This window comes from Hakea prostrata, chromosome 1, assembly GCF_041222555.1.
Source record: "Hakea prostrata isolate BN-2017 chromosome 1, UWA_Hpros_2, whole genome shotgun sequence".
Lineage (NCBI taxonomy): Eukaryota > Viridiplantae > Streptophyta > Magnoliopsida > Proteales > Proteaceae > Hakea > Hakea prostrata.
Window position 1 is genome coordinate 1,619,112 of NC_142600.1, and position 18,560 is coordinate 1,637,671.

The window sequence follows — 18,560 nt, forward strand, 5'->3', positions numbered from 1 at the left end:
TAACTCTGCTTCTCTTTTTGATCACAAATCCGGTGACGGCTGTTAAGCTCTGTTCGAAGTTCTTCTGCTTTGGCGTTTCTTCAGCTGCCCCTGGTTCGTAATCTTCTCTGAAGTCCTCTTTCCTAGGTTTTTTCCTGTTTTGCTCTCCAATGAAATTTAAGGTTAATTTTGTATGTCATCTATTAAAACAAAATGACCTCGCTTCTTAACTTTTAAGACAGCGGTCGACTTTCATACCGTCGGACAAGTGCCCTAAGTTTCGCTCACACTCTCTCTTTTGTCTCCCTTGTATTGGTTTCCCTCTGGCGAGGTGTGGGACATTGCCCTAATTCCTAAGTTCTCTGTCCTCCCTTCTTTTGATTTCTTTCCACGGTAATGATTTGATTGAAGACCTTGAACTTCTTTTTCGTCACATGATTCTGAGTAGTCATTATAGTGGTTCAGGGCCAGAAACTAAGAGTTTTCCTGTTGCAAGCTTCAATTCATTTGAATCTCCTCCGTAGTTTCTCCATGTCTCCTTGTTATTTTACCTTTGTTTTCACGTTAGACATTTTGAATTTAATCAGATTCCTAGCTTTCAGTCTTCAAATCCATAGAACCTTCTAAATTTGCCACTTATCTTAAAACTTTACCGGAATGCAAACTAGAAATTTGACAAGAAGTACTTCAGTGTGCTGTTCACAATCAATGTTGAATATACAATATGGTATCGAAATGTCCAAATTATTTTGCTTCTAGGGTCACAATTCACGACCCTTATTCAATCATAGATTTGGTAGAATTTTCCTCTTTTGTTATTTTTCCAGCGTATGAAGACCTAGGTTACTCTTCTTGTGGACTTGTGATGACAGCTTAACTATGGTATTACTGGTAAGGTTCAATGATAGCTAAGCATTGTCTTAACTAGTTGTGGTTGGCTACATGAATCCTATTGAACCATGGCACTTGTTTTTATTTTCTAATATTTTCAGTTTTTTCCCTTTCTCTTTTGGGGGTTTTCTTCTTTTCAAGAGTAGGCGTTCCAACTGTCTTCTCACTGTTTTTTCTGATTTGAGATTATGGTGCTCTCTCATCTCTTTTATACCTTTTTAGCCTTTCAGGCTTTCATTGGTTATATTTTACTGGAGATAGAGTCAGTGGTCTTCACTGAACAGGTCCGAATCATGTTTTTTGACTTCCCCCTATATTCTTACCTATTAGTAGTAATTGATTTCTATTTCATACTTCCTACCTGATTTATTAATTTATAGTTGTTCTATCTTCTACCACTTACCATTTTATGTATCATTTCAGCTATATCTATTTTTTTTCTGGTTTAGATTTCTCAAAATTCTGCTACATACATCATATCATAGTCTATGCCTGTTGTATATTTTCCCTTTAATTTTTTGGTATTTGTATTGCACAACAATTCAGATCTGTCTATATGCGTCAACCAGCCCCTAAACCTAAAGATCTTGGGCAATTAATATAGTTACCCTAGATTGTTAGAATTAGTGATTTTAGTTCTTAAACAACTAAAGGTTGCATATCTTTTAGAAGTCAAACCAGGGTCCTAAACTTATACATTTTACAAACGTTATTGCGGAGGACAGTTATTTTAATGGTGACTATGTGTGATGTTTGGATTGCCCTCTACTTCCAAATTACAACCACTTATATTGAGATTCTTTTGGTTTTCTTATTGTACCCTCTCTTAGGAGGCTTTTCCAACTTGTGCTCGTATTGGAGAATGTCAGTCAAGATCGTGCATGTAAAACGGTGAGTTATTTATGCTAGTTTTATATATTTATTGAACAAAATCATTGAATGTTTCTAAATTTCTTATTTTTTTTCTTTCCCTTTTTGAATGTCTTGTAGTGGGCATTAATTTATTGTGGGCACGTGCTGAATATTTCCTTCTTTGAATAGTGTAGAATTTCCTCATAATCATAATTATGTTTAGTGATTCAATATTAATTTAATAGACATACTTACAAATTTCATGTCATTAAAGTCTTATGTTAAACCCATCGTGTGTTAATATGAACTTCTCTTGTATATTTTCCTTGCTCTTTAATAAAATAGGATATTCATTTAGGAAAGGGAATTTATGAATATAGAAGAAAATAGAAGGCTACCCTAGAAGGAGAAAAGCTAATGTAGCAGAAATAAGGATGCTAGGATGGATGAGTGGCAAAACTAGGAAGGATAGGGTAAGGAATGATCATATTAGAGCTGTACTAAGAGTAGTTTCAATAAATGATAAGCTATGAGAAAGTTGATTTATGTGGCATGGCGATTTTCAATGGAGGATTTTAAATGGCGATTTAATCTACATTGAAAGAATTAGAAGAACTAGGGGTGGACTTAAGATAACCTTAGAGAAGTGGTATGAGTTGATGAGGGCAGCATTGCAAGGAAATGAAGGGGAAACTGGATTTTCATAGTGATGCTGAGGCTTCTTTTGAAGATTTTGGGGTTGATTGAGGTGACAAGTAAGAATATTAGGGTTTTCGTTCGCAGTTTTGATTTGCTTTGGGGCATGAAAAAGTGTCTTGGGAGGATAGGATAAGAAACAGTCATGGATGACAAGTTTATTGGTATCATAGAAGAAGACGAGCGTACAAAAGATTAGCTTGATTTCAATGAAGAATTGAAGGGATACTTAGAGGTAATGACCGCTGTTCATAAACTTGTGACATAGGAATCATGATTAATGGAGTACGGAGAGATGGGAAGGAGGGAGAAAAGGAGTTGGAGAATGTGGTCGATGCATCAAAACAGCCTCTTAGCAAAAATTGTTGGGTTAAGCTTGTGTAAAAATACTCATTAACTTGTTGGTTTTATTGTGGGTCTAGAATTTTTTTTCGGGGAAGGGGGGGTTGGTCCGTCCTACAAGAGTACACTTGATTCTTTTGTTGAGACTTGAGACATTGAAAAATGATGTATCATCTCTTCCTAGCTATCTTCCTTTTAAGTATATGATAAAAGGTACCATTTGAAATGTTTATGCTTTATTATAATTTTTTGTGCATGAACAACTTTTTGACTAGAATTTCTCGTCATCCAATTTGTGAGAAAAGGATTTAATCATTAGAAGTCCCATAGTTACTCTTACATTTCCCCATATAAAAGGAAACTGTCATGCTTTTTTAATTTTAGTTGCCTTATTGTACACATATTTTGCTTGTGGGGTTGGCCTTTCTTTAAGTGGTAGCTCTTGATACCCATGCTAGTAAGCCACGTAATGGATATGGTTGCTTGTGTTGGGGGGCTTGGAGTTCCACTACCTCTATATTACTTTTCATATTAGAATCCATGTAATCTGGTGTTTATAAATTTTGTTTGTTTTTATTGGGGACTTTTTTTTTGGGGGGAAAAAAGGGAGTACTTTTTGATGTTTTTCTCTGAAATTGATGCTCAAGTCATTTCAAACATTCAGAGATTTTGAATATCCCTGCAAGACGAATTGTTGTCAACCCATGCAAAATTAGTTGTTCTCAATGGAATGATGTATCTAGCTTTTTTAAGTGTTAGCGCATTGTCTTTATTCTTTCTTTCTCCACTAGAAATAACTGATTCCTATCTTCCATTCTCAGCGAAGCACCAAAAATACTAGATAAGAAATGGAGGAGGCTTGATGTTGCTTTGAGGGCTTTATACCCTTCTCCATATTGCTGACCTAGTATGGCATTCCTTAGCCTAGGAGGTTTTATTATCTGGATCACTTGATGGTTGGCAAGTCAGGTACATTTGAGATTTGAAGCAATTAATTATTTGGATATCCTGCTCATTTAATCTCTATTATCGCAACTTCTTAATTTGTAGATACATGGTATAATTCTAAGCATATGCATGGAAATATAGTTGCATAAAGAATGTTTACATTTGGGCTTGTTCATGTAGCTGAATTAGTTGGACTATTCCATTTGAAGCTAATAGGTCATTAAGAGCGAAACCAACCCACTAAACAAGTGGGAAATGTCTTAACTAAATGCAGAAAAATGCTGCTTTTGTAGGGCAGCCTTTGTATAAGTTGCACCATTGCAATCATTGGATTGCGGGTTTGAAACATGGAAAGTGACTCTGCTATAGCCTTGAATGGGGACTTAAAACAAGGGCTAGTGCCACCAGGAAAATAGGAAAACAAGCCACAAAAGGGAATTTTGGTTAAGGGCTAAGGGGATTTTCTAGGGTCTTTGGGACTGAATAGGAAATGTCGCTTTTGGAATTGAACTATGGGTCCTAAATCAAGGACTCTTGAGAGTTTCTGCCTATTCTGACGTCTCTTAGATTTTAAGGGTTGGTTTAGGGAAATTAGAACCCTAGGTGATAGGGGCGACAGGTGGGATTTGTGGGTCTCACTTTGACTGAGGGTTAGGGTTAGTGTGCCGTGCATTCCCTGAATCCCTGTTATATCTGCCTATTCTGAGTGGCATATATGTGATCTGAACTAGGACAGAGTAACATCTGGTTTCTTAGGGAACAAACTATTTAGGATGAATTGACATTTATCATTGATGACTTCAGCTGGAGTATCCAAGGAGGTCATGTTTTGTATGCCTTTTTCTGATGCTTTTGTTTCGTTTAATGAGACTTGCAAGGATGAATTCTAATTTTGTAGTTATAGGGCTCAACCTTCTAGAGGTTTTAAGAGTAATAGACTGAGGCCAGTTTATGGTGTGTAACTTTGGCTCCACTAAATGGATAACAAGTGGTGAATAATGAATACAATGATGCCTTTAAAGTGATTAACCTAGATATCTAGGTCAATTTATAATAAAGAAGGTTGTAATGATGTCTACACGTGGAAGCTGGATCGATGAAATGGAGTGGTCGTTTGAAACATTGTGTGATCATTATATGGTTTAAAAAGTTAAGATATCGAGTAGTAGCATAATTGGCTATGATTTAGAAGAGTAGTTTGGGTATCTAAGGGGTTGTATGGTAACCATTATGGCACACTAATTCTGCGCCATTTGCCCGTTTTGGCACAGAAATGACCAGAATCATGTATGGTAAACCGGTTCGGATTTTTTGTGCTCGTTCAGCAAATGTGTGCCGAACCAGGCAATGGGCACACTTTTTCCTTGTGTCAGAGAAGCTCCAAATTGGAGCTTCTTTGGCACAGAAGCGATTCTTTACAAAAATGCGGGGCACACTGGGTTCGTTGACGGTACTTAGGGTTATCGATGTAATTTCATCGATAACCCTAAAGCTTTATCTGCGATTCTCTAACGTCTCTCTGCACTCTCATCTCTCTGCAATCGAAGTTGTAACGGTCATCTCTTGCCCTAGTTCTACCTCTCGGATCTGTTTCGTCTCCCTCATCTCTCACAACTCTCCCAAGACTCGCATCATTCTCTCTCGTCTCTCTCATCTCTCCCAACTCTCTCAATCTCTCGACTCCGAAACCAGTGTCTCCGACCAACCGATCTTGTTTGGCAGCATCTCTGCAGCCTCGCTCTGTTTGGAAGCATCTGTGCAACCGATCGTGGGGAAGTGTCTCTGCAACCGATTAAACACAAGTGTTTGGATCCCTGTCTCTGCAACTCTCTCATCTCTGCAACTGTCTCATCTCTGCAACTCTCTCATCTCTGCAAGCCGAAGCCCTCTTGTGTCACTCGGATCCCTGTCTCTGCAAGCCGAAGCCGTCTACAACCCACTTCTTCATCTTCGTTCAATGTGAGTGGCACAGAATGGTGTTTGCCCTATCTCTGCAACTGTTCATAGTTTTTTTATTTTTTTGCACATAATTGTTTTGAACCACAAAATCAGATTCTTTCTTATTTTTCTGTTCCTTTTCCTTTCTTGAATGCAAGCTATTGCTGCACTTTTTTATTTTTTAAATGCATCATATTTATCTTCTCCATAAAACGTAGGTAGCAGCAGCAGATTTTCTCCTTTTCTTTCTATTCTCTTCCTCTCTGTTTTTCTGCAATAGAAAATTATGAAAAGGTAAATAGATAGATGATTGAAATTTTGTACAGCTTCATACCTGGTTGAAAGTATTAGATACAATGATTATGTTTTTTTTGATCTCCATAATAATTTCATCTGCTGATTTATTCAGAACATCGCTGGTTGGATTGTTATTTAAGTATTTGTACATGCTTATGTTAAGCTTCCTTCTGATTCTCTGTTATGGCAGCAAGATAGGCTCTGGTCTACCGGACTTGCTCATATGCCTTAATGATAATTTTTGGTATACTCCAATTTTCCATGTGTTTTCCTTCTGAAAGTAATTTCTTCTGAATTCTGAATATTTATAGAGTCCATAGATAAACATCTAGATGAAAAGCGAAATAGATTTGCCATAACGGAAAATGTTACTGGTAACTATCAACACAAATCAGCCTTCAAAACCATGCCTTGACACCCCTTGGGTTATGCACACAAATGAGGTCAGTGCAACTTGGGTGATAGTTTGTAACCCTTTACAGATTATATCTTGCATTACAATGATCCTGCTATTTCATTTTCTATTAGTCATTGATCCTTCCACGCGTGGTACTAGAGTCTCTCTCTATCTATTTGTAAATCGATAGATAATCAAAATCTTGTGATAGGAGTAGTTGTATTATGTGGTGTATTTTTTTTCTTATTTGGTTCACTTGCAGTGTAGTAGTTTGTGATGTTGTTATGGACTTTTAACTGATATTATGACTGTTCTTATGTAATTTTTTTAAATGTTAGAATCATTGTCAGCACCTTTACTAGTTGTTAAGTAGTATAACATATCATCATTATTTGTATGAATTAGTAGTTTCAAAAATGGCAACATCAAACACTCAAACTGCCACTTGGAGCCAACAAAATACACAGATATTTATTGAGATAATGGTTGAGGAGGTTAAGGCAGGAAATAGAACAACATCCACATTCAACAAGGTAGGGTGGAAAAATATTTTGGAGAAATTTCGAAGTAGATCAAACATCAATTATGAAATGAAGCAGCTGACAAACAAATTCAACAAGTTAAGGTAGCAGTATGCTAGTTTCAAGAAATTGATGGAAACATCAGGATTTCGGTGGAATCCTGTCTCCAAAACTGCCACTGCTGAGGATGAGTCATTATGAGAAATGCACATCAAGGTAATTTCGGCTATGGTACCACTGTTTATATTATTTTATTAAAATTCGTACATTTTATGGTATTAATGTTTCTTTTTTTTATAATAAAATATGAACTGTATGCTTATGTACAATGACTTGCAATGTTTATGACAGGACAATCCAGGCTGGGCTAAGTTTAGGAAGCATAGCCTAACTGAGTGGGAAGACTTGTGTAAAATTTTTGGAGGTACTTATGCTACCGGTGAGGAAGCGATTACTCCTGACACTGCACTGCAGTCTTCAGTGGACTTGAGCATGGATAATGATGAGTTTGTGGGTGTTGATAGCTCAGATGAAGCGATTACTCTTGACACTGCACTGCACCTATGTATGAAATGAACATGCATGTTTAGTTATTTTTAATGTCTTTTATATTTATCTTTTTAAATATTTTTATTAAAAAAATGTACCCATTTTGGCACAGAAGTTGTACATACCATACAAGATTCTGTGCCAAGATGGGCCAAAGAAACGTGCCCATCTGTAGGTTACCATACAAGATTATGGCAATGATTCTGTGCCAAATTTGCCCACTTCAGCACAGAAGCATAAAAAATGGATTCTGTGTTGAAGTGGGAATTTTGGCACATAATGGTTACCATACAACCCCTAAGTCATGTGATATAGATATACTAAGTATAGCAATGTTGATGATGTTAAAATAGTTGTAATCGGATTAAACGAATTTAGAAAGTAATCAAGATGGGAATTATCCTTGACGAGGCAATTAACATAGGCATGCTTGGCTTAGGCCTTTAGAAATTTTGTGAAGTATTTATCACAACACACAAAATGTGTATTTGATTATGTATGAAGTTTACCAAAATATTTTGGTCTTGAAGATGTTGGAGTTCCCAAAAATCTGAATGTTTTACCTTGGTTCACATAACAGCCTTAATTGTTGCTGACTTTTACTTTTTGTTTGAGAACTCTTGGAAATTACTATTAATTAAAGCTTAAAAAAGATTGTTGTCAACCCATGTAAAATTAGTTGTAAAGGAATGTTGGGACTTTGGTCTGTCAATACGGTACCCATATCTGCATTTTGATGTGCCTTTCCTTTATTTCTTTCTTTCTCCACTTGTCATGATATAGATCCTTATCTTCTTTTCTCAGTGAAGCACCAAAATGGGTAGGGAAAAAAGAAAAAGAAAAAGGAGTGATAGTGCTTAAATGGCTTTTTACCTTCTCCAGATTGCTGTCAAGCTTGGCATAATATTGTGTTCTCCAACCTCTAAGGTGTCATCTGATGATTGATGGGGTAAGTACATACGAGATTTGAAATAATTAGTTACTTCTATATTTCCCTGATTTCTTTTATTGCAACTTCATTAGTTGTAGATGCAAGGTAGAATGGTAGGGTTATATGCATGGAAATATAATTGCACAATGTCTTCATTTGGGCTTGATATTGTATCTGAATTAGGTGATCTTTTCCATTTGAAACCGTTAGGTCATTGAAAGTGAAACTGACTCACCTAGCAAGTGATAAAATGTTAACTAAATGCAAACGAAATGCCCTTTTAGTGGGGCAAGCCTTTGTGCAACGGTTAAGTTGCACAATTCCAGCCATCAGGGTGCAGGCTTAAAACATGGAAACTGCCTCTGAGGTTAATCTTTTTACTAACTTTGAGCACGAGCATATCAAATTCAACATACCTCAGGGTTCTTTAAAAAGAAAGCTTGAAGGTTTCATTTTTAGCATTCTTATGCTGTGGGAGTTTTTTTAATGGGATTGTGCCGGCCGCAACACTTGTGTTTCGCTTCCCACATGACTTCAATATTCGAGGACGGGTTCACATTGAAGATCTTGAGAGGATTCATTAAAATCAAATGATAGCAACATTCTTCAAGAGAGAATGCTTCAAGATGTGGGAAATAAATGTAAATTGTTTCCTGTGGCTTTATGGGGCTTATGGTTATTTCTCCGAACCCAGGATCCCTGGCTAGCGTATTGTTGTAATTTTGCATGATTGGTGTTCTAGGTTTTGTTCCCATAAATTCTAGTTCGTTGTCGGTACTATAGATCTATTTTTATTTTCTCATTTGATTAGTGTGTTGTGAGTTATTGTTGTCCTTATTTAGGTGTGATATCTTGTTGTGTTGGGATCCCGTAGTTTGAGTTGTTCTTTAACTAGGAGTTACTTTTATTCTTAGAAGCCTAAGCAGATTTCTTCAAAGTAAATTATGGTGAAGTTTTTTTGTTATGTGAGTGGTTGTTAGTCAAGTTAGAGTCCTAATTATTGTTAGAATGTCAGTTTGAAGTATAATTAGGTTTCCTAGTTTTAGTTCTATTTATTTCTTAGTTTAAGGCTACATATAAAGCCTATAACTATTGTAATTGCAAGTTGAATTGAATAAAATTTTCAAGTTTGGAGGAACCAAAGTGGTGGCTTCCTTTGGAGGCGAATAGATGATTTAAGAGTTCACCTTCTTCAATTTTTGCAGTCTTTTCCAAGAGCAGTTGCCCATGATAGCATGATGACAGATTTCAAGCATATTTTCCTTGTCTTGCCTGCATATTCAAAGACTACGTTCTTCACATTCTAACTTCACCAGAAATTTGCCTGGGAACTTTTCACATCTTTTCGCAAGAGTTGTTTCCTCCATTGCACTACAAAATTCTAGGTTGGATCTTTTCCATACTTTGAGCACGAGCATATGAAATTCACGTACCTGAGGGTTCTCTAAAGAGAAAGCTTGAAGACTTCATTTGTAGCATTCTTATACAATGGGTATATTTTTTTTTTGGGATCATGCCGGCCACAACACTTGTGTTTCCCTCCCCACATGATTGCAAAATTCGAGGACAAGTTCAAAACGAAGATCTCGAGAGGATTCATTAAAATCAAATGATAGCTACATTCTGCAATAGATGAACACTTCAAAAAGGTGGAAAAAAAATTCAAACTGTTTGCGATGGCTCCACAGGGCTTATGCTTACTTCTTCGAATCCTAGGATCCCTGACTGCGGTTTTTTTTTGTAATTTTGTATGATTGGTGGTGTTCTCGGTTCGGGTCCCAAAGATTCTAGTTCGTTGTCGGGACTTTAGATCTATTTTTATTTTCTCGTTTGATCAGTGTGTTGTGATTTATAGCCGAGGCGTTATTTAGGTGGGATTTCTTTTTGTGTTTGGATCCCCTAGTTTGAGTTGATGTTTAACTAGGTGTCATTTTTACTTTGAGAAGCCTAAGTAGATTTCTCCAGAGTAAATTATGGTGGAGTTCTTTTTTTATGTGAGTGGTTAAGTTGAGTCCTAATTATTATTATAATGTTAGTTTGAAGTTAATGAGGTTTCCTAGTTTTTGTCCTATTTGTTTCTTAGTTTAAGGCTACAAATAAAGCCTCTAACTACTATAATTGCAAATTGATTTGAATAAAATTTATAAGTCTGGAGGAACCAAAGTCGTGGTTCCCTTTGGAGGCGAATAGATGGTTTGCGAGTTTGTCTTCTTCAATTTTAACCGTCTTTTGCAGGAGCAGCTGCCCTCAACCATCTCAAAGCAAACGAAGATCATCGCAAACGCGGTCCTGATTAGTTGCAAGGTAAGTAAGACTTTGAAAGCATTGGCTTGCAAGCTCTCTACGCCTTAGAGTATGTACCACTGAGTGTCGGCAGGAAGAATCACACGGCAGGAGACGGCACCGGAGACGCTCATGATAGCATGATGACAGATTTTGAGCACGTTGTCCTTGTCTTGCCTACGTATTCAAAATCGACATTCTTCTCGTTCTCACTTCGCCAGAAATCTGCTTACTAACTTTTCACGCTATAGCACAATAGATGTTTCTTCCACTAAAAAAATTCAAGGTTTAATCTCTTCTACTAACTTTTAGCACAAGCATGTCAAATTCGACATACCTTTGGGTTCTGTGAAGAGAAAGCTTGAAAGCTTCATTTCTAGCTTTTTTATGTTGCGGGATTTTTTTTATGGCATCGTGCCGGCTGCAACACTTGTGTTTCTCTCACCACGTGACTGCAATATTCGAGGACGAGTTCACACCAAAGATCTTTAAGGATTCATTAAATCAAATGATGGCTACATTCTTCAAGAGATGAACGCTTCAAGGTGGAGGAAATAAATTTAAACACTTTGGTGTGGCTCCACTGGGCTTTTTGTTACCTCTCCGAACCCACGGATCCCTGACTTGCGTATTTTTGTAATTTTGCATGATTGGTGGTGTCCTAGGTCTAGGACCCATAGATTCTTGTTCGTTGTCGGGACTCTAGATCAATTATTTTTTGTCTTTTGGTTAGCGTGTTGTGAGTTATTGTCGAGCCCTTATTTAGGTGTGATTTCTTATTGTGTTGGGATCCCTAAGTTTGAGGTGTTCTTTAACTAGAAATTATTTTTATTCTTAGAATCCTAAGTAGATTTCTCCACAGTAAATTATGGTGGAGTTTTTTTTTGTTACGTGAGTGGTTGTTAGTCAAGTTAGAGTCCTAATTATTATCAGAATGTCAGTTTGAAGTTAATTAGGTTTCCTAGTTTTAGTCCTCTAACTACTGTAATTGCAAGTTGAATTGGAAAAAAAATTTGAGTATGGAGGAACGAAAGTGGTGGCTTCCTTTGGAGGCGAATAGATGATTTAAGAGTTCGCCATCTTCATTTTCAGTTGTCTTTTACAAAAGCAGCTGCCCTCAACCATCTCAAAGTAAGTGGAGACCATCCCAAACCTTGTCCCATATTAGCTGCAAGGTAAGTAACACTTTGAAAGTATTGCCTTGCAAGCTCTCTACGCGCTACAGTATGTACCACCAACCGTCGGCAGGAAAAATCACATTGCAGGAGACAGCACCGGAGACGCCAATGATAGCAAGATGACAGATTTTGAGCCGGTTGTCCTTGTCTTGCTTGCGTATTCAAAGACTACATTCTTCTCGTTCTCATTTCGCCAGAAATTTGCCTACCAACTTTTCATGCTGTTGCACAATAGATGTTTCCTCCACTGCAACAAAAAATTTGAGGTTTAATCTTTTCTACTAACTTTAAGCATGAACATCTCAAATTCAACATACCTCATGGTTCTTTAAAGAGAAAGCTTGATGGCTTCATTTCTAGCGTTCCTAAGCTTCGGGAATTTTTTTTAGGGATCGTGCTAGCCGCAACACTTGTATTTCTCTCCCCACTTGGCTGTGGAATTCAAGGACAAGTTCACAACGAAGATCTTGAGAGAATTCATTGAAATCAAATAATAGCTACATTCTTCAAAAGATGAACGCTTCAAAAAAGGAGGAAAAAAGTGTAAACGGTTTGCTATGGCTTCACAGGGTTTTTGGTTACTTCTCCGAAGCCTTGGATCCTAGACTAGGTGTTTTTTTTTTTTTTGTAATTTTGTAATTTTGCATGATTGGTGGTGTCCTAGGTTTGTGTCCTATAGATTCTAGTTTTTTGTTGGAACTCTAGATCTATTTTCATTTTCTTGTTTGATTAGAGTGTTATCAGTCATTGTTGAGTCCTTGTTTAGGTGTGATTTCTGGTTGTGTTCGGATCCCCCTAGTTTGAGTGGATCTTTAACTTGGTGTCATTTTTACTCTTAGAAGCATAAATTGATTTCTTTTGAGGAAATTATGGTGGAGTTTTTTTTTTTTGGTGAATTGTTGTTAGTCAAGTTACAGTCCTAATTATTATTAGAATGTGAAATTGAAGTTAATAAGGTTTCCTTGTCTTAGTTCTATTTGTTTCTTAGTTTGAGGCTACAACTAAACCCTGTAACTACTGTAATTGCAAGTTGAATTCAATAAAATTTTCGAGTCTGAAGGAAGCAAAGTCGTGGCTTCCTTTTGAGGCAAATGGATTATTTTGGAGTTCAACTTCTTCAATTTGAGCAATCTTTTACAAGAGCAGTTGCCCTCAACCATCTCAAAGTAAGTGAAGATCATCCAAAACCTATTCCTGATTAGTTGGAAGGTAAGTAAGAGTTTGAAAGCATTGCCCTGCAAGCTTTCTACGCGCTAGAGTATGTACCACCAACCGTCGGCAGTGAGAACCACAAGGCGGGAGAAGGCACCGGAGATGCCCATAATAGCATGATGATTGATTTTAAGCACATTATTGTTGTTTTGCTTGCGTATTCAAAGACGATGTTCTTCACAGTCTAACCTTGCCAAAAATTTGCCTTGGAACCTTTCACGGTGTTACACAATAGATGTTTACTGCACTGCACTATAAAATTCGAGGTTGAATCTTTTCTACAGACTTTGAGTACGGACATGTCAAATTCAGCATACCTCAGGATTCTTTAAAGACGAAGGTTGAAGGCGTTATTTCTAGATTTCTTATACTACGGAATTTTTTGGTGGGATCGTGCCAGCCGCAACACTTGTGTTTTTCTCCCAACATGACTTCAAAATTTGAGGAAGAGTTCACACCGAAGATCTCAAGAGGATTCATTAAAATCGAATTATAACTACATTCTTTAGTAGATTAACCCTTCAAAAAGGAGGAAATAAATGTAAATAGTTTGCTGTGGCTCTACAAGGCGTATGGTTACTTCTCCAAACCCTAGTATCCTTGACTAGGGTTTTTTTTTTTTTGTAATTTTTAATGATTGGTGGTGTCCTTGGTATGGGTCCTATAGTTCTAGTTCGTTGTCGTGACTCTTGATCTATTTTTATTTTCTCATTTGATTAGTGTGGTGTGACTTATTGTCCGCTCCTTATTTAATGTGATTTCTTGTTGTTTTGGGATCCCTTAGTTTGACATCTTTAGCTAGGAGTCATTTTCACTCTGAGAAGCCTAAGTAGATTTCTTTAGAGTAATTTATGGTGTTCTTTTTCTTATGTGAGTGGTTAGTAAAGTTAAAGTCCTAATTATTATTTGAATATCCGTTTGAAGTTAATTAGGTTTCCTTGTTTTAGTCCTATTTGTGTATTAGTTTATGGCTACAAATGAAGCTTCTAACTACTGTAATTGCAAGTTGAATTGAATAAAAATTCTGAGTCTAGAGGAACCAGAGTCGTGGCTTCCTTCGGAGGTGAATAAATGATCTAGGAGTTCATCTTCTTCAATTTCAACAGTGTTTTACAAGAGCAGCTGTCCTCAACCATCTTAAAGTAAGCAAAGATCATCCCAAGCCTTGTCCCTGATTAGTGGCAAGGTCAGTAAGGCTTTGAAAGCATTGCCCTGCAAGCTCTGCACGCCCTAGAGTGTGTACCACCAACCGTCAACAGGAAGTATCACACGGCTGGAAATGACATCGGAGTCGCCCATGATGGCATCTTGATTGATTTCGAGCACATTGTCCTTGTCTTGCCTGTGCATTCAAAGATTACATACTTCACGTTCTCACTTCGCTAGAAATTTGCCTAGGAACTTTTCACGCTGTTGCAACAGAGATACAAAGATGTTTCCACCACTGACTACAAATTTCGAGGTTGAATCTTTTTCTACTAACTTTGAGCACGAGCATATCAAATTCAACGTACCTAAGGCTTCATTTCTAGATTTCTTATACTACAGAATTTTTTTTGTGGGATCGTGCCAGCTGCAACTGATAAGCCCCTAGTATCCCACGGCTACCAAAGGAAGAATAAGAAGAGAAGCAGGGGATCAGCAGCAGCAAAGAGCAAGGAGGCAGACCTATCAGCAGGGGACAAGTGGCATGATTCTATTGGGCAGCACCCATAACCGAAAGCTGACTGAGGAGCTGCCAGGTGGCAGTGAAAGATTGGGGGACAGTGGAAGTTTGTTGGAGAGAGCAGGATTAAGAGAAGGGGGGGAGGAGCTTGCTGAGGAGAGGAGAGGAAAGAGGAAAGCAAGTGCTTGAGGAGAGGGAAACCTCTGGGGAATGGCCTAGCCATGGTGTTGCTTTTATTTAATTTCAGTAGTCTATCAATTATTAGAATCATAGTCTGTATTCAGCAGCTATATCCATATCAGAGTTGCTTAATGAAATCAATTGTTACTTCAATATTATCCTACTGATATGTCAATCTGAGTTCCTAGCTTTTTGGTGTTATCTCCTGTTTGTCTATTAGAAGTAAAGGATAAATGAACAGGGTTATATTTTGTTGCTGTCTGTGTTGAATCTGTTGCCATGAATGATAATATCCATTGCTGTCAGTAAGGTTTCAGTAGGACTCTGGACAAGCTTGAGAGGGTCCTATCCGCAACTTTTGTGTTTCTGTCTCCACATGATTTCAAAATTCATGGACTTGTTAACACTGAAGATCTTGAGAGGATTCATCAAAATCAAATAATCAAATGATAGCTACATTCTTCAAGAGATGAACGCTTCAAGGAAGACATAAATGTAAACAGTTTGGTATTGCTCCACAAGGCTTATGGTTACTTCTTCGAACCCTAGGATCCCTGACTTGGGGTTTTTTTATTTTGTTTTTATTTTTTAAATATAATTTTGCATTATTGGGGGTGTCCTTGGTCTGGGTCCCATAGATTTTTGTTCGTTGATGGGATTCCATATCTATTTTATTTTCTTGTTTAATTCGTGTGCTGTGAGTTATTGTCGAGTCCTTATTTATGTGTGATTTCTTGTTGTGTTGGGATTTCCTAGTTTGAGTTGATCTTTAGCTAGGAGTCATTTTCACTGAGAAGTCTAAGTAGATTTCTCTAGAGTAAATTATGGTGGATTTTTTTTTTTTGTGAGTGGTTAATAAAGTTAAAAGTCCTAATTATTATTAGAATATCTGTTTGAAGTTAATTAGGTTTCCTTGTTTTAGTCCCATTTGTTTATTTGTTTATGGATAAAAATGAAGCCTCTAAATACTGTAATTGCAAGTTGAATTGAATAAGAATTCTGAGTCTGGAGGAACCAAAGTCATGGCTTCCTTTGGAGGCGAATTGATGTTTTAAGAGTTTGTCTTCTTCGATTTCAACAGTGTTTTACAAGAGTAGCTGCCCTCAACCATCTCAAAGTAAGCGAAGATCGTCCCAAACCCTTTCCATAATTAGCTACAAGGTTAGTAAGACTTTGAAAGCATTGCCCTACAAGCTCTTCACGCCCTGGAGTGTGTACCACCAACCATTGGCAGGAAGAGATATGCGGCAGGAGACAACACCAGAGATGCCCATGATAGCATGATGACAGTTTTCGAGCACATTGTCCTTATCTTGCGTGTGTATTCAACGACTACATTCTTCAAGTTCTCACTTCGCCAGAAATTTGCCGAGGAACTTTTCACGCTGTTGCGCAAGTGATGTTTCCACCATTGCACTACAAAATTCGAGGTTGAATATTTTTCTACTAGCTTTGAGCACGAGCATGTCAAATTCAACATACCTTAAGGTTCTTTAAATCGAAAGCTTAAAGGCTTCATCTTGCAGAAGTTTTTTCCTGGGATCGTGCCGGCCACATAACTTGTGTTTCTCTCCCCACATGACTGCAAAATACGAGGTTGAGTTCACACTGAAGATATGGAGTGGATTCATTAAAGTCAAGTGATAGGTACATTCTTTAGGAGACGAACGCTTAAAAAAGGAGGAAATAAATGATGTTTCCTATGGATCCAAAGGGCTTATGGATACTTCTCCGAACCCTAGGATCCTTGATTAGCATATTTTTGTAAGTTAGCATGATTGGTGGTGTCGTAGTTTCTGGTCCCGTAGAATCTAGTTCGTTTTCTAAACTCTAGATTTATTTTTATTTTCTTGTTTGATTAGTGTGTTGTGAGTTATTGTCAAGTCCTATAGGTGTGATCTCTTGTTGTGTTGGGATCCCTAGTTTGAGTTGATCTTTAAATAGGTGTCATTTTACTTTTAAAAGCCTAAGTAGATTTCTCTGGAGGTAATTATGGTGGATTTTTTTTTTTTTTAAAGTGAATTGTTGTTAGTCAAGTTAGAGTCCTAATTATTATTAGAATGTTAAATTGAAGTTAATAAGGTTTCCTAGTCTTAGTCCTATTTGTTTCTTACTTTAAGGCTATAAATAAAGCTTGCAACTGCTGTAATTGCAAGTGGAATTCAATAAAATTTCCGAGTTTGGAGGAACCAAAGTCGTGGCTTCCTTTGGAGGCGAATAGATGATTTAGGAGTTTTTCTTCTTCAATTTCAGCAGTCTTTTACAAGAGCAGATGCCCTCATCCATCTCAAAGTATGCTAAGATCTTCTCAAACCCTGTTGCTGATTAGCTGCCAGGTAAGTAAGACTTTAAAAGCATTCCGTGCAAGCTCTCTATGCCCTATAGTATGTACCACGAATCGTCGGCAGGAAGAATCACTAGGCGAGAGACGGCACCAGAGACGTCCATGATAGCAAGATGACTGATTTCAAGAACATTGTCCTTGTCTTGCTTGCGTATTCAAAGACTACGTTCTTCACATTCTCACTTCGCCATAAATTTGCCTAGGAACTTTTCACGCTAGTCTCTCTAGCTTTGGGGGAAGCCATGAGGGCCATCTTTGTTGAACTCTCCGAACTTTTCCAACCTTGATATATTCTCTTCTTATCGTCTCTCTTGTGTTGATTCTAGCCCTTTTCTCCCTTTGCATCTCCTGCTCTTCCCTTCTTGTTTCTGGGATTCGCTCCTATTTGTCGAGGGTTTAGCCATTGATCTCTGGCTTTGGGGGAAAGCCATGGGGGCTATCGATTTTGATCTCTCCATTTATTTTGGAGTCTATTATGTTCTTCGTTCTTTATCTCTTTCTTGTGTTGCTATCTTCCCTTGCAAATGTGATGCTGCTGCGTTGGTCCATGTGCTATGTTTCTAGGACGGCTTCTCTTATCTTCGATCAAGAGGGAGTCAACGCTAGATTAGCTGGGGGCCCTTCGGTCCACTTCCTTGGACCTCTTGTGCTTTGTAACCAGTTTGCTATTATTGTTGCCCTTAAATTGTTGCTTGGCTCGATGTCAACTTAGTTTTCTTTTTAATTTGGCTTTGGGCCTCTTTGCTTGCATATCTTGTGTGCTATAATTGTTGCTCTAAGGTATTTGCTAGGCGCATTGCCTTTTAGGTTGCTTGTTAGTTGAGGCCTCTTTTTCTTGCTTATTTGGGCTTTGTCCCTTGTGCTCTTGTAATTTTTATTTTCTTTGGTAATGAATTATTTATTCCTTAAAAAAAAAAAAAAAAAAAAAATCACGTTGTTGCACAAGAGATGTTTCCTCCACTACACTACAAAATTCGAGTTGAAACTTTTCTACTAACTTTAAGCAGGAGCATATCAAATTCAACGTACCTCAGGGTTCTTTAGAGAAAGCTTGAAGGCTTCATTTCTAGCATTTTTATACTATGGGAGTTTTTTGCCTCGATGGTGTTGGCCGAAACACTTGTGTTTCTCTCCCCACATGACTTCGAAATTCGAGGACGAGTTCACACCGAAGATATTGTTTGGATTCATCAAAATCAAATGATAGCTACATTCTTCAGGAGATGAACGCTAAAGGAGGAAATAAATGTAAATAGTTTGTTGTGGCTCCACAAGGCTTATGGTTGCTTCTTCAAACCTTAGGATCCTTGACTAAGGTTGTTTTTTATTTTAATTTTTTTTAAAAATTTTTTTTTT

General features: G+C 37.5%; 1 long non-coding RNA gene across 1 annotated transcript in view; it reads left to right on the forward strand.

The window, feature by feature from the left end:
• Positions 1-18,560, forward strand: part of LOC149026534 (uncharacterized) — a 32,788-nt gene that overhangs the window by 1,146 nt on the left and 13,082 nt on the right. The window contains exons 2-5 of the long non-coding RNA XR_016173147.1: positions 1,701-1,761; positions 3,582-7,077; positions 7,213-7,426; positions 8,215-8,359. This is a non-coding gene — a long non-coding RNA (uncharacterized LOC149026534). The remainder of the gene's footprint in view (positions 1-1,700; positions 1,762-3,581; positions 7,078-7,212; positions 7,427-8,214; positions 8,360-18,560) is intronic.